The 14,282-nt window shown below is 48.2% G+C and overlaps 1 pseudogene; it reads left to right on the top strand.

Annotated features, from left to right (window-relative positions):
- The first annotated feature begins 400 nt into the window (after nt 1-400).
- Nucleotides 401-9,902, top strand: LOC149329138 (uncharacterized; annotated as a pseudogene).
- Nucleotides 9,903-14,282: the final 4,380 nt, after the last annotated feature.

Below are 14,282 nucleotides of genomic sequence, written 5' to 3'. Positions count from 1 at the left end.
ACCAGCGTGTAAACGTAACTTTCCATAGCGATGCTTTCTGCGTCCGCTCAGTGCCGAGCGCTCAACGAGTCTGCCGTACCCCAGGCGGCCAGGACATGCCTTCTTAAGTGTTCCCTCTTCCTCCCTTCACTCTCGCTCTCCTTCACCCTCTACGTCACCTTTTTTTATGGTGACAGCAGTATTCCGGAAGAAAAGGAGGAAGGAAGGAGGGAAAGAGTGAATATGCTGAAAAGGAGAAAGAGGTGGGCGCAAAGTATGAACACAAAAATATCCCCTCTCAAGCAGAAGAAGAGCAAAGGGATGAAGTAGAGATAGCAAAAGAGGGCAAAAAAAAAAAAAGTACTTGAGCGGCAGGAGCCCGAGCGGGGATTGAGCGGGGGTGGCGTAGAAACAGGGACAAATGCTGGGTGGGTACGAGGCGCGTAGATGGCAAATAAAGTCTTCAAACATTGCTTCAGCGAGAGTGAGGGGGAGGAAGAGATTAGTTACAGTGCGTCCTTGGTCAGTTTGGCTCTCGCAGGGAGTTAGAGGGAGGAGGGGTTTGTCGCAGTAGTTTGCAGAAGAGGCCTCCTTCCCTGATGCTCGTCCACTGAAGGCCAAATGACACTTGCAAGCAAGACGGCTGCATGGACCCTCTCCCCACCAATCTTTTTTCGGTCATTGACCCGTACTACTGAGCTGCGTGCAGAGGCATGCGCCGGTTCATCCTGCACACGTGCCTCTCTATTCGCGTTCTTTCAACCTCTGTACGAGCTCGCAACGCTCATGATACCTTCAGGAGACAGGTTGAAACAGGGGGTGAGCCGATGCCTATTTAAGGGAATGAATTACTGGGGCGCTGCCATCTTGCATCTTTCTCTTCTCTACTTTCTTTTTTCTTTTCCTTTTCGTTTGTAAATAATCAAGTCACTTTTTTGTTTTTAGTAAATTGTCATGTCATCTTTTTTCTTTTTTGCATGTATCATTTTTTTTCTATTTATTATTATTAGTATTATTTTTTTCTTTTTTTTCCTGCTTGGCACCCCCATTAATATCCGTCAATAAAAGAAGCTTAGCGAGTATTCATCATCCCTCTGTGCTCGTTGAGCCCTTAGGATACGAGGCTACCGTGCTCTATTTTATTTTTCTCAAGGGCTTTTTCCACCAAATTCGACTTTTGGCCACATGATCCCTGTTCTTTTATTTTTTATTGGTTTAAGTCTGTTGATGCTCCGCAGGTGCAGGCTATTTCTCATTCCGCTCTATTTTTGCTCTTACTTTCGATTTTAGCATGGAATAAGACTCCGACTGGGGCGCTGCCATCTTGCATACGCAGCGCCGTCTATGATCTGTGCGATACCGTTGCCGTGTTGGAATGTGGGATTACGTACAGCTTTGCATTCGCATGTGGGTCAACTGCTGCTGTTTTCTTTCTAGCGTGCTTTAATTTCAGTGCTGCAGTGCGCATGGTGCAAAAAATTATTGCTTGAGGTTGTTGAGTCAAGCTCGCTGAGACATGTCCGGAGCTTCAGCTAGCAACGAAGCGGCGATAGCTCGTCGACTCTCAACAGTGTGCTGGTTGTGCCTGAGGTTAGCATTGGAGGTTATTAATGAGTCGTTATAAAGGCTTTTGCTTTGAATGGATTTCTAGATCGTTATATTCCATTGTACACAGCGCAAAAAAAGCGTGACAGGACAGCAGTGTCTCTAGAGATGTTCATTCACTCTGCTTGGGGTCTTCCGTTTGTGATCGAGTTCGTGCGCGCGCATGCGTCGCCATCCGACTTTCACCTCAGCAAAAGTGGATTTCAAGGTACAATTTTTCGCTCGAAACGACATCCTCATCATCATCAAAACGTTTTAACAAGGAGAGGGGTTTAGAGCAATGCTTGGTGCTCTAAACTTTTCTGTTTAAAGAACCTCCGGCTATGAGGTTGGCGGTTTCATTTCCAGGATTCCAGGAACCAAGAATCAAAATAGAACTAGGACTTTTTTATTTACATTTTATTTTTACAACAAATTTTGTGCGCTTTGTGGCTGAAAAATAAATGGCGAACGATATAGATGCTATGATGTGAATGTTGAGTGTTATGGGAGTAGCAAATGGCTTTAATTATAGATGGTAAATTTAAGGAAAAAGATTGTTGCTAGCCCCAGCATCTGCCACCGCTGCTGGAAGCACCTGAGCTGGGGCAGCACAAAATAAAGGACAGCAGGCAGTGTGTAGGAGTGAAATGAAAGAGATTGTTGTGCGAGGGATACTGATTTCGGTACCAGGGTCGTCGGCTGAGATATCCCGCTGCGGCGTGTCCAGGAAGGTCAAAGCACCTGGCCGGGCATTTCACGAGCGGGGTTATTGGCCTTCATTACTCAGTTCGGGGAAGGGGCTTTGTTCCGCCCTCGGACACCTCCGACAAGGCGGCTGGTGGGCGCTGCTTGTCAAGGCAACAAAAGGGATAATCCCTTGTAGCAACATAGCATAGTGGGCGAGTTGGTATTGCATCTTTAGGGAACGAAACAGCGCAAGTAATACGAAGGACCAAGAAAAGAGACACGAACACGCGCTGACTTACAATTGACTGTTTTAATCGTAAAACCACATATAAATAATCTCTAATCTCTGCGTCACAGCCTCACGTCGTCATCGCAAACTACAAACATAAAAAGAAAGAAAAAACCCTTGGCGAAAAGTAAGCATCGATAGGCTCCCACGCTTTTCCAACAGATATATCTCGCGCTTAGACAAGGCCATCGAAGTGCTGCTCACACATGAGTCAACTTCTGTGCAGATATGATAATTGATAATTGGTCTGTATGGTCTTTGACAACAGTGTTGTGCTGTATCGCCATACAGACCAACTAGTACGGGAAGTAGTAGAGGCGTATCATATCTGCACAGAAGTTGACTCATGTGTGAGCAGCACTTCGATGGTCTTGTCTAAGCGCGAGATATATCCGTTGGAAAAGCGTGGGAGCCTATAGATGCTTACTTTTCGCCAAGGGTTTTTCCTTTCTTCTTATGTTAGTAGTTTGCGATGACGACGTGAGGCTGTGACGCAGCGATTAGAGATTTTTTATATGTGGTTTTACGATTAAAACAGTCGATTGTAAGTCAACGCGTGTTCGTGTCTCTTTTCTTGGTCCTTCGTATTAGTTGCGCTGTTTCGTTCCTTAAAGGGGCTGCGAAACACTGCTTGGGGGGATACCGGCTATACTTCAGGCGGATTCTTAATGTCACACAGATGCTGACTTAAAAAGGTTTGGTTTATGGGGTTTAACGTCCCAAAGCGACTAAGGCTATGAGAGACGCCGTAGTGGAGGGCTCCGGAAGTTTCGACCACCTGGGGTTCTTTAACGTGCACTGACATCGCACAGTACACGGGCCTCTAGAATTTCTCCTCCAAAGAAATTCCAGCCGCCGCGGCCGGGATCGAACCCGCGTCTTTTGGGTCAGCAGCCGAGCACCATAGCTACTGAGCCACCGCGGCGGCTGACTTAAAAAGAATTACAGGAATCGATGCACAAGAACGGGAGTTATTCAATGAAGAAATTTCAAAATACAAGCAAACAAAACTCTGCTCTCAACTCGATTTTGGCGGCGCTTCCCACTCCTTTTTCGCTCTCCCAATGACGGCACCTGGCGCAACCAATCAAAACAGCCTGCCAGAGCACGTCGCGGAAGTTTGCACTCCATGGCTGCCTGCTCTCTGTAACTCGTTCTTGCTGAGACTGGCAGCGTCGTTTCCATGCCAGAGCCACTGGCGGTGTATTTTTATTTCACTTGCTTTGCAGAGCTTTTATCTAAGACGAACAAGTTGTTTTTGTTGATCTAATATAACACCGACAGGTGACAAAATGTGTCTCTATTTATTCACACAATTAGCAGTATATTTACTGTTTATCCAATCATCAAGCTCGCGCTAGGTGATGTCATATCCGCTGCTAAAACCCGCCACTGTGTGGGGACACCATCAGAGCCATGAATTTGTTTTTGGGAGGACATTAAAATATTAAAAAAGTGGTATATACGCGGTATTACCGACGCTAATAGCACCATTGTAACTCACTGTATGCGATCAACAGGCAAAACAGTCAACTAAGGTTGTGTTTCTGGGCCCCTTTAAAGATAATCCCTTCGCTGGCATCGCTGTGTCCCATAGTGGGATAAAGACATGAAGGGGTGGCTCTGTGCCGCCCCGACGCGGTTGCTGCCCACCCTAACCGCAGGGGAATGGCACCGCCACCGTCGCCACGACGGCGCCAAGGCAAGACAACGGTGGGGGAACGTCAGATCTGCAGGTGTGAAGGCCTGATAAAAACACAGCAATATTGGAAAAAAAAACAGTTCTTTTTCCGTTTTTTTTTTTCAGACGAGAAAAAAATGGAAAGAAACATCGGAACATTCACACTGCAATTTCAAGGTTTTATGATTGCTTGCTTTCAGTTTAGGTTTTTGTTTTTGCTTTGAAAACCATTACAGCGTGCATCGTTGAGCGATTGGAGAGCAGTCGTCATCGCCGGTGCGAGGTAGTGATTTTAAAACGTTCGTTCTGCGAGTACGCGGCTTGAAGGCCAGGTCAGATCCAGGCTTGACTTAAAAACCCACTAATAATTGAACTCACGCCTGAAGTAGAACAAATGGCTGCAAATTCTAAAGTTCTACAGACATGGCATAAATAACACAGGCTGCCGTGAACGTAAGCGGTTTTAGCTAAATACAAGCCTAGCTTCTTGATTTACAACGCAGCAGAGTACAGGACAACCGCAGGAATTTGGTCCAAGACAGAGGTCTTCAGCGAAGCACGTGGCCCCATCTACCTGGTGGCAAGGCCTTTGCACCAGCCAGCCGCTAACTCGTCTGGCTTGCCGACTGCTGCAGATACCGCCATCAACCGCCAGCTGCAAACGAAACTGGTCACGTTGTGGCGTTATCGATCTTCGTGTGATAGTATCTATCGTAGCAAGTGCACGTGTATTCTTGTGATGCTCGGCGCATGCGTGTCGTACTCAGTGTCTGTATATATACTTGTCAGGTTGCAATAAACGGGGCTTTTTTTTTTTTAAATACTGCAGCCCGAGGGCCAAGCAGAGTGGGCAATTTAACAACAGCCAAAGATCACACCAAACTACAAAAAAGAAAGAAAGAAAACAGACAAACACTACAAAACACCTGAATGATCAACATAAAGGCAGTCAAAAGTAAAAGGTTGCTGTATGAACAACATTGTCAAAAAGAAAAAAAAAGCAGGAAGAAATATTATAAAACACCAGACGTAGGATTACAAACAGAACTCAGATGATAGGGGACAAGCGTTCTTCAAAATCATGAACATTACGCGCAGAAAAGACCAGAGCTGGCAAGCTGTTCCACTGAGCGATAGTGCGAACAAAAAAAGAGTTTTTAAAAAGGTTTGTACGGGCAAAGAACGGCGTAAGGCTGTGGTCATGAACGTTCCTAGTATGCCGGGTTAAGCGTGGGCGCAGGTAGTCCTTGGAAGAGAAATTGAACTGTTGGTGATAAAGTGAAAAAAGAAATTTTAACCTAGCGAGTGCTCTTCTTTTTTCCAAGGATGGAATATTATTTACAGACATGATGGCGGACGGTGAAGCATTCCGATGATAACTGTTGAAAATGAACCGGATTGCTTTTCTTTGTATCATCTCTAGTGAATGTATATCTTTTTTGAGAAATGGATCCCATGACACACTAGCATATTCAAGTTTAGGTCGAATGTACGTGTTGTATGCTAATAGCTTCACGGACTGTGGGGAAGACTTTAATTTGTGGCGGAGGAAGCCAAGTTTCCTTGCAGCAGCAGCCCAAATTTTGTCGACGTGACTAGTCCAACTAAGGTTCTTATTTAATGTTACGCCACGCACTAGTCTTCATCCCTGTGTCGTCCTGCGAAACACTACATGGTGTCATAAGTGGTTGCCCAGGTTATACGGGACCCAGGGCAGACGTAAGGTTACCGCCTGTGGCCGGCCGCCAGGAGCATCGTATACCAGCCGGATAACAGCCAGAAAATGTCGGAAGAAACGAAGGTTTCGTCTCAGCCTTTTTTGGTACAGCGCCAGCGAGCTTCAACTTCGACAAGACGTCCGAGTGGCCTGGGTGGATACAAGAATTCGATGACTACCGATTCGCCTCAGGACTTAATGAGCGAACTCAAGAGGCTCAGGTGCGTACGTTGCTGTACATGATGGGACGACAGGCACGCAACACTTTCAAGACTTTAAACCTGTCCGAGGAAGACTCGAAGAAATACGACGTGGTGAAGACACAGTTCGACACCCATTTTGTCGCCACAAGGAACTTAGTCTACGAAAGTGCGTGCTTCCATCGCCGCCACCAAGAACCAGGCGAGTCTGTAGATCAGTATATTACTGAGTTACATACGCTGGCTGATAGATGCGACTACGGAGAGATGAAAGAGCGGATGATTCTAGACCGGTTTGTAGTTGGACTACGGGACGCAAAGTTGTCGGAAGCTCTTCAAATGGATGCGGCGCTGACTCTAAAAAGTGCTCTCACCAAGGCACGCCTGAAAGAAGCGGTGCAGCGACAGCAGCAGGATCTTCGGCGCGTTGTGGACCGCGCAGTGCATGAATCCCTGACGAGGGCTGATGTCGACACTGTTTATAGGCGGACATCGAACCAGAGACGTCCGGATCAGCAGACGTGTGCCGCTTGTGGTAGGGGCCCTCATTCGAGGTCGTCGTGCCCTGCCAGAGGAGCACTGGGCTACGTGTGCCAGCGCCGGGGACATTTCGCAGCTGTCTGCTCACGGACACAAAGGACCACGGAACCCGAAACATGGCCTTCAGAGGTAGGCATCCGCAGTCCTCGAGGTGAGCAACCGAACGTGAACTGTGTAACATTTTCCGTGGGAGATTTGGCTGTGTCATCTGCAAAGGCTCGCTTTGTTCATATTGCTATTAATGGTGCCGTTGTTTCGGCGAAAGTTGACACGGGAGCCGAGGTAAATGTTGTCCCAGGGTCGTTTCCAGCGCTGCCGAAGGTACTACAGCCTACGGATGTTATTCTGATGGGACCAGGCGGTGACAGGTTGAACTTGAAAGGAAAGTTTACTGCCGACATTCTGTGGAAGCGTGCTTCGGTTAGACAGGATGTGTTCGTTGTCGATTCAGTGAGCAATGCGATTCTTGGCTTACCCGCAATAGAAGCCCTGGGAATAGTTAAATTTGTGGACGAAGCATCAGTTCATCAGGTAGTGCAGACGCGATTTGGTTCCTTGTTCCGCGGTCTGGGGACCATGAAAGGCGAATACTGTATTCGTCTTAAACCAGATCCCGTGCCCTATGCCATTCACACTGCTCGTCACATACCAATCCCGCTGCGAGATGGCGTGAAACAAGAGCTGAAAGAGATGGAAAAGAATGGGGTCATTCGTAAAGTTCAAGGGCCTACGGACTGGTGTGCTGGCATAGTGCCCGTCTTGAAGCCGTCAGGACAAGTGCGAATATGCGTTGACCTGACTCAACTAAACAAATCGGTGCAACGCGAAAGGTTTCTGCTCCCCACTGTTGATGAGACACTCGGGTTGCTCAGCGGTGCTGTCAAATTTTCCAAACTCGACGCAAACTCTGGTTTCCATCAAGTGAGGTTAGCAAAGGAATGTCGGCCGCTGACAACCTTCATTACTCCGTTTGGCCGTTATTGTTTTGAGCGGCTGCCCTTTGGCATAACTTCGGCTCCGGAGTGTTTCCAAAACCAAATGTGCAAGATTCTTGAGGGAATTCCGGGCGTAGTGAACCTAATGGACGACATCCTTGTCTTTGGCTCTACTCAGAAGGAACACGACGAACGGTTGTTTCGCACCTTGGAACGCTTGGCCGAAAATGGTGTGACCCTAAACAAAGAAAAGTGCCAGTTCAGTGTAAAAGAGCTTTGTTTTCTTGGGTGCCGCGTGAGCCAAGATGGCATACGCCCGGATCCAGCGAAGGTTCGTGCAATTGCAGATCTAAAGCCGCCATCGAACGTTGCAGAAATGCGCAGATTTTTAGGTCTTGCTAATCATTGTTCACGATTCATTCCAGATTTGGCTGAGCAAACGACGCCTTTGCGTCAACTGCTGCAAAAGACCACTGAGTGGGTCTGGGCAGCGCCTCGGCAGATAGCTTTCGATAGCGTGAAGAGTGCTATCTGCTCAGATAGGTGTATGGCTAAGTTTGATGCACAACGTCCAACGATTATTTCGGCAGATGCTTCGTCGTACGGCCTAGGAGCAGTTTTACTGCAAGTACAACCGAATAAAGAAAAGCGGCCAGTTGTTTTCGTCTCAAGGTCATTTACACCAACTGAGATGCGCTATGCGCAAATTGAAAAGGAGACTTTAGCTATAACATGGGCCGCGGAACGTCTCGAAAGCTATGTGCGTGGACTGCAGATTACTGTAGAAACAGACCACAAACCGTTGGTTACTTTGCTAGGAAAGACGCCACTTGATCTGGTTCCGCCTCGCATTCAAAGGTTCAGAATGCGGCTAATGCGGTTCAGCTTTGAGGTGCAGTATGTCCCGGGCAAAAATCTCGAAATAGCTGATGCACTCTCCAGAGCACCAGTGGCAGGCCAAAAGACGAAGAACTTTCTTTCGGTCGATGAAAACTGTTACGTTGCCGGCGTGTTATCTGAGTTGAGTGAGTCGCAACACTTCGGGCTAGTAGCCGAAGAACAGGCGAAGGACGAGACTTGTCGTACGTTGTGTCGCTACGTCCGTGAGGGGTGGCCTAGTCTACCTTCGTTATCGGCCGTTTTGAGGCCCTATTGGCAAGATCGCGCCGTTTTGAGCGTATGTAAAGGTGTCCTCATGCACGGCACTCGGATTGTTGTGCCGCACTGCCTTAGAAGCAGAATGTTAAAACTGCTTCATGAGGGCCACCAGGGTGTTGTAAGGTGTAGAGCAAGGGCAATGGAGTCTGTGTGGTGGCCAGGTTTAAGCGTTCAGCTTGCGGTATTCATTGCCGACTGCCGCACGTGTTCCCAATTTCGCTTCCAGCAGTGCGAGCCAATGATCCCGACCGAGACACCTTTTCGGCCATGGCAAAGGGTTGCCGCGGATATCTGCCATGTGAAAGGCTGTAACTACTTGCTCATAGTTGTTTACTTATCTCGATTTCCAGAATTGTGTCCGCTGTCCTCTCTTAGCAGCACAGAAGTTATTTATCATCTCAAGAAGGTGTTTTCTACTCACGGTATACTGGAAACGCTGGTAACCGATAACGGGGCTCAATTTGTCAGCCAGGAGTTCAGCCAGTTCGCGAACTGTTATGGATTCAAACGTGTGACGTCTAGCCCTAGGTACCCGCAGGCAAATGGGGAAGTAGAAAGAATGGTAAAAACGGTGAAAGAGCTGTTGCTAAAATCTGGTGACCTACATCTGGCTTTGTTAGCGTACAGGGACACGCCGGGACCCCTAGGAAAAACGCCAGCAGAGCTACTCATGGGGCGGCGCCTTCGCACTACCTTGCCTCTCCACCCAAAGAAGCTGGCACCAAAGACCCCCAATCTCAAAGAAGCAAGGGAAAAAGACGCAGCTTTCAGGGAGACTCAGCGGCAACATTATGATCGACGGCATGCTGCCCGACATATGTTCCCGTTGGTGCCAGGTGATTCTGTTTGGGTCAAGGACTACAGGTGAAAAGGTGTGGTGCTTCAGCGCGCAAAGCGGCCACGCTCGTATATTGTGGTTTTGGAGAGCGGGGGCCAGATTGAACGAAACCGGCGAGCGCTAATCAAGCAGGCGCCAAACAGAGGCTCGGATTCCAGGGACGGGGAGTATGAATTTCTGTCTAGCCTAGATGGTACAGAGGAGAACGGAAACTGTTTCTACTGCACAAACTGTCCCAGACGGTCCCGAGGAGAACGGAACGGAAGCTCTCCCAAGTGATCCGTTGCAACCGCCGCCGGAAACATCTTCGCCTGCGGTACACGGTGAACATGTCAGACGCTTTGGTCGAAAAGTAAGAAAGCCGGAACGGTACGGTATTTGTGAATGCCACTCGTGGAACCGCTTACATTGAATAGTTGTTGTATTTTGTTTTGCAAGTTGCTGCTTTAGTGCCACGCACTAGTCTTCATCCATGTGTCGTCCTGCGAAACACTACACACGTTTCGGAAACATCCATACGAGGATTCGCACGAGGCTTTCAGAGGAACGCGTTCGAAAGCTTGTGTATGTGCAGTCGAACCTAGCTGCGGACACAGCTTCAATCCATGCTGCTGCGCGTAGTGCCGTAGCGAGTGACTCTGAGTCTTTTCCTTTCTCGGTGCAAGAAAAGGAGTTTGTTCCACAAATATGACATTTATATCTCCATATACGCCTGATATACAAATCATTGTTTATCTTCTCGGTGCAGTAGAACAAGAAGTTCATTTCACAATATGACATGTACAACTGCATATTCGACTGAATTTCGGAGCATTATTATTGATCGTTGTGCTGTTGCAAACAAATCTGTTTTCATCACGTTTTGCAAAATTTCCCATTTCATGAAAAAAAAGCTTTTTTCATGCGATTCAAAACTACTACGAATTGTACTCTTATATCTACCAATCTGTAATACGTAGAATTGTGGGAAATAAGCCGCTAACACGGTGAGCGTACGAATTAGGGGACTACTTGTCGCATCACAGACGAAAAACCGTTCTACGTCAAAAATCACATCTCGCCCTATGATAGCCAGAAAACGTACGTTCGGGGAAGATGTGCAGCGGAGTTTTTTTTTAGGGGGGTGGGGGGGGGGTAGAACACCCTCCCCCCCTCCCTTCTTAGGACTGCCACTGATGGGAGACCGGGGTGGGGAGTTGCGGTTCTTGGGTCAGATGCAGACCAGTTCGTACTTCTCCGGGAAACAAGAAAGTCCGACGCTAACTGCACAATTTTGGGCCAGATTGGCGGCTCCATGGAGGGTGTCCTCTATGGTGCCATCACTGCTGGCGTGATGTCGTCGGCACACAGGGTATGTTTCAGGTGAGGAAAGGTCGACAATTGTCGGTCTAGGGGGATTAGAGTAATGTGAATAAGAAAGGCGAGAAGACGGACCCTTGCGGGTTGCCGACGCTCTTTCGATAGCATGTGGGGTAGGTGAGTGGGCAGAAGTGAAGCTCAGCAGTGCGTGCTGTGAGAAAGGCCCGAATGTAAGTGCACGTACGTGAGCCCATATTCAGTGGGAGGAGTGCAGTCATGATAGCATGATGTTCAACGCGATCGAAGCCTTTGGATTAATCCAAAGCTAAGACTGTCATAGGTATGGCTTAGAAAGAGCGGGTCGAAGATGCCATAGGTGACTCGCAGCATTGCGTCTTGTGTGGACAATGGGGGCGGAATCCCACCATGCTGTGAGGCTGCAAATCATGGTACGTCATGTGCTGTGTTAGTCCCACATATGCTCTAAAAGTTTTCCGAGACATGAAGATACCGACATTGGGTGAAGGTTTTGGTGGCGTAAGTTGTTTGTTTGGCTTTGGGATCAAGATTATCTTCGCGTGGCACCAGGACTGGGGTAGGGTGCCCTCATTCCAGCACTGATTGAAATACTCCGCAATGCAGGAGTTCCATCGATTATCTAGATTACGGAGCGTTGTGTTCGTGACCTGGCCGGCGCCTGGTGCGGAATTAGTTCGGAGAGTCAAGAGGGCTGCTCTAACCTCGGCCTCCGTCATGCCAGCGTCGAGTTCGGGGTTCGGCTGTGCTTTGCATGAGAGGAGGGGAGTTAGTATGCCGGGCGAAGTGTAGGTGTCGTGGAGAGCATCCAAAACAGCGGCGGGATTGTTAATCTGTGCTTGTATAAGCCGGGTGACGTGGGTCAGAGCTCTAACATAACTGAAATATTCACTCCCCTTTCGTTCCTACTCAAATAGAAAATTGACGTTTCGTTTAAGCCGTGACAAAGCAATGGTGAGCATCTGGGCGTTCATTGAGCAGGCGGGCTTGACTTTCCGCTTGGTCTGCGCCAGGCAATGCACGCGTGACATGAACGCTCCGTGGGCGCTACCTTGGACGGCATACGCGGCCGGACGCCCCACCCCGGCCGCTAGTGCAGTGTGCCGCGCGCGCGATTAGTCCTAGACAGGACGTTACGTGCTCGCGGCTATGTACATAGAGCTTACTTCCGTTTGGAAGTGATTGTGCGCAGTGGCCGCTCGCGCGCACTTATTTTCAGACAATATTTGGACATTAGCGCGCAAGCGGCTCGAACTTGAATACTTTTGTATTTTGTTAATAGTGTACGAAGCTCTCCCCTGTCCTTTCTTACTATCCCTCCCCTCTATATTCTGCTCATTGTCCTCTCCCTTTCCCTTTAATTTCCGCCGGCTGCTGCTCGGGTGCTTAAGTGGGGTCGTCATCAATGTCGGCGGCTTCGCAAACGACCCGGCTGTCCAGCTAAGGGATGGTTCGTCTTCTTTTTCTCTTTTTTTTTTACTGTCAGCAGAAACGGTAAAGCCGATGCGGGGGAGCCTCGATGGGTTCCACATGTAGCGAGCTGCATACGCGAAACTGCTCGCCCTACACCTTCTGTGGAGTACGGGGTCCACTGAGCAAGGCACTGGCGAGCCCTGAGCTCCGCCTACTTGTTTGTGTATTGCCAATGCACTCTTATTGGTTGGAATTATGCGAGAGCAGGAATAGTAAAGTTCCAACCAACTACCGAAGGTTTTCAAACCAGCCGAAAACAAAGAATTTGAAAGAGCGTGCCGAGTCTCAATCTTAGCCTTTCTTTTAAACCACCTTATTCTTAAACTGTCTTCTATTTCATTCCAGTCCTTAATAAATCAGTTCTGTTTGTTAAGTTGGGATTACTACCCCAACCGGCAACGGGTCGCCCGACGGGCGGACGAAGACCAGAAATGTTCTTCGTACTGCTAACCGCCGTGTATGTGACCACCGGCCAACGTGCCATCATCGTTCGTCGATCGCGACGAGCATGCGACCAGCCCAAACAGGCCACCCGACATCGGAAGTTAAGTGTAGTTGTCGCATCCGAGGACGACGCAATATTTCCCACTGGATCTCGAGTTCGTCGTCTTAGCGCTGAATGCACAAAAGAGCAAAAACGTAATAAAAATGTGTCAAGCGCCGAGCTAGCGCACTGCAAACATGGCGCGGAGGAGGAAGTATGGAGGAAGGCAGTCGGAGCGCCGCCCAAGAGCTAGGTGCGAGGCTTAGATGGAACACGGTGCGCAGCTTCTGAGTAATTAATGTTAACACTCTGGTAAAATCATATCCTAGGCGTTGAATAATTAAGGAGAGAGTAAACAGGAAAGTAAACAGACTATCACGCTTTACAGAATTTGTACAGAGTGAGTCAATAGTTTCTAGGTCTCATGGTCAGGTTTTCTGCAGTTTATTATGACACTTAATACGTGTGTAAAGCTACCAAGGCTTCCAGACGTGAGAATGATGCCTCTCCTGACACATACACCTATTTCGAGGTTCAGGGATGGTGTTGTAGACGTCCCAATACGCAGCTTAAAAACAAACTCCGTTGCCCGGGGACTTTTGATCAGGGGAGGGGGGGAGGTGTACATTATATAGGAAAACCTACTGGGAGTACTGTCGGGGACAAAAGTCTGTGAACCATGGGTTCCTCAGACGAAGGCGATAGCTTTACTATCAGCTGGCAGCTGGAGATGAAAGAACAAAGCTTTGACGCTCACGTCCACAAGCGGGCTCTTTAGCCGCCGGCTACATGTCACGTGTTCCTCAAACCAGCCGCCGCTTTCGTTTGAGGAACACGTGGTTCACAGACTTTTGTCCCCTACTATACATATGCTTTAGTAGCATGTATGCATAGCAGATATCTGAAAATATATTCACGTGAATAGTGAACAACCAACCTGTCGTTATCATAGACAGGTGTCCTACTATCCTTTGTTAGTAAGGCACCCTGTTCAAGTTGCCTTATGGCAATAGCTGACTCGGGTACCTTGTAAGCCTTCTTCAGCTTTTCAGCTTTTTTACCTAATTGGCAGAGTCAAAACAAATTCCCTGCATGTGGCAAACGCTGCTTTTTCAGTGGGACTTCTTTTTCTGCTGCCCAGATGCGATTGCTATTTGCGTAGCTTGTTGTTTTTTGCAAGAACAACTTTTATTAGCGGTTATCTTGTCACTATAACATTGTTTTTAGCCTCATGATGTTGCACGATTGTTCTGAGATAAATACGGCAAGCAGGTGCCGCGGTAATTTATCATTATGAAGGTGGACACAGCGGAGAAAGAGTGTAGCGTCTGTTAAGCTCCCAGGTATGATTTAATTTAGGACGGTGCATTTGTGAAGTT

This window comes from Amblyomma mixtum, chromosome 9, assembly GCF_055824585.1.
Source record: "Amblyomma mixtum isolate Tamu chromosome 9, ASM5582458v1, whole genome shotgun sequence".
Taxonomy (NCBI): domain Eukaryota; kingdom Metazoa; phylum Arthropoda; class Arachnida; order Ixodida; family Ixodidae; genus Amblyomma; species Amblyomma mixtum.
Note: the sequence above shows the minus strand (reverse complement) of the source record. Positions and strands in the feature narration are given on the sequence as shown.